The sequence below is a fragment of the Pyrgilauda ruficollis genome, unplaced genomic scaffold (assembly GCF_017590135.1).
Source record: "Pyrgilauda ruficollis isolate IOZ18807 unplaced genomic scaffold, ASM1759013v1 scaffold165, whole genome shotgun sequence".
NCBI classification, from domain to species: Eukaryota; Metazoa; Chordata; class Aves; order Passeriformes; family Passeridae; genus Pyrgilauda; species Pyrgilauda ruficollis.
The window spans coordinates 1,945,818-1,948,216 of record NW_024515320.1 but is presented as its reverse complement, the minus strand read 5'-3'; positions in this window follow the sequence as shown (position 1 = coordinate 1,948,216).

Here is a 2,399-nt window from a genome sequence, read left to right as displayed (position 1 = left end):
CTGCTGAGTCCTGTGTCTGTCTGGGATCAGTCTGTGTCTATGGCCACAGTACAAAAGTCAAATGTCAAGAGGAGTGGGGAAAGGTCCTCCCAGTTGTCTGCAGTGGTACCTTCTGCAGCCTCACACAGTTGAGCAGTGTCAGAGCTGGGAAAGCCTTGACAAGTTCCCTTGTGCTGGGTGGCTGGAGCCTGGGACAGCAGCGGCATCAGCTGGGGCAGAGGGACGATGTCAGCAGGACCAAGGAAGGCGTGGGAGAGCACAGCTGAGGGTCAGGGCGTTGGTAAGGGAAAAAGACCGACAGAATCCTTCCCTCCTGTTCTGCACAGGCAGAGCCAAGCTTCCCTGCAAAGGTGCCAGGAGGAGATGTCCAGCCTGGAAGATGAAGCCCACAGGGAGGCAGAAGAGAAGGCTCTGCTGAGAGAGGCTCTGGAGAGGATGCAGCTCCAGCTGGACCAGGAGAAGAGGCTGCGGCAAGCGGCCAAACGGCGCAAGGTGAGAAGGCAACACCCAACTCCTGCTCTTTGTACAACAGCCAGCTCCACCTGTTGGGAACCATTCACAGAGTGGTCAGTCAGACCATCCCAAGAGGCTGGAGGTTCCAGGCCCCCAGCACTCAGCCACAGCATCGTGGCCAAATCCCTTGATGAAGTTGGAGGAGGTGCAGACACCTGTAGGGATGGGTTTGCGCCATGTACGGGGGCGAGGGAGAAGAGCAGGTCATGCTGAGCTCTCTTGGTCAACGCTGTGTCTGTTCTCTCTGTTCTGCAGCCTGGAGCCACAAAGACTCTGCTCAGGCAAGCCGAAGGCCAAGGAGTGCATGGCAGATGCTGTCAAATCGGGAAGCTCATAGGAGCAGCACCACGGGGACCTTCACTAGGTGGTGGTCTGCAGTAGGAACAGTCATCGCTGCAGACTCTGTGAGGGTGGAGGTGGAGGTGAGGGTGCATTTTGAGGAGCTCCAGTTTGTATCCCATAGCTCCTGGGCACACTGGTGTGACTGTACAATGTAGGACCTTATCTTCCCACAGTCCATGTCCCATAGAGTGTGGCGGGATTTATGGCAGTGGAAAAGGTGGTGAGGATATATCCAGTGTACACGTGTGTGTATTTGTGTGTGTGAATACAGCCTAGTGATGTGTGAAGTCAGTTGTGGGGAGTGTGTCCTGTCCTTGCTGAAGTGGCCTCAAGCACATGAAGCCAACATGGCTTCAAATACCCCTTGTAACTCCTGTGTCTTCCAGTCTCCATCATGTCATGGGGAAACTGGAACATAAGGCACAATGTAGTATGGAATTCTGGAGCTCCTGGAACACCCCAGGAATGCTGGACCTGCCACCTGGGAAGGGGGAAGAAGAGGACCTATGTCAGCCATGCCAGTACTGCAGCAGCATGAGGACAAGCTGGGGAGATGAGAGCGATGTGCTGGTGGGGTGCGGTGGGGTGATGGCACAGGCTCACTTACTGATTCTTACCCTTAGCAAAGAGGAGAGCAGGCCCTGGATTTTGGGAAACAGCAGTGCTTTGGGGAGTGGGTCCCTGCAGGCAATAGGCAGCTCCAGCACATCATCCCTGCAGCCGCTCTGCCTCAGCACCGCTCAGAGCAGTCCATGTGCCGAGTCCTCTGCAGACCTCTTCAGCTGAGGTTAATTTGGATGTAAGCAAAGCCCCACTGTGGTTTCTTGGTCTTTATTTTTTAATAGGAGAAAAAAGGTCTGGAAGCAACACAGAAGGCTGCAGTGGGCTGATGCAGGGCTGCATCGTCTCTGGGCATGCACGTGTGCACAGTGGCCGATCCCTAGTGGGGCTCTGGGCATTGGTGTGGCCTGGTTTTCCTGCTCCCTTATGCCAGGAGAAGCTGGATGCTTCCCTGTCTGAATGCCTGGGTTTACTTTGGGGCAAAGCATGACCTTGACCGATGCTTCAGTAGGTTAAAGGCACTGCCGTGGGCATCCTCTGCAGGTGTATCTGGAGATGTTGGGCTGCTCCATGACTCTGTGTGTCCTCTCCATGCCACCCTTGGCAAACTCTGGGTCAGGAATGGTCGGAGATGGCAAGAGCACAGGTGGTTGTGAGTGCATCAGACTCCCCGTACTCGAGCCTATAGACTCATAGAATCATGGGTTGGTTTGGGTTGAAAGGGATCCTAAAAATGGTCCGGGGGGATCCCACCGGTGTATGGTGATGCCGGGCCCTAAAGATCATCCCAGGCTGGTCCCGGCGGGGGATTGATGAGCCCTGCCGATGCTGCCGGTGGAGGGGAGGGGGTATGAAGGGAGGGTGATGGCTGATGGAGGGCGGCGGGGAGGGGACCCCTCCGGGGCCGGTGCGGGAGCCGGGCGGGCGCAGTCGGGCGGGCGGGGCGGCCCGAGGGCACGGCGATGTGCTGACGAGGGCGGGCA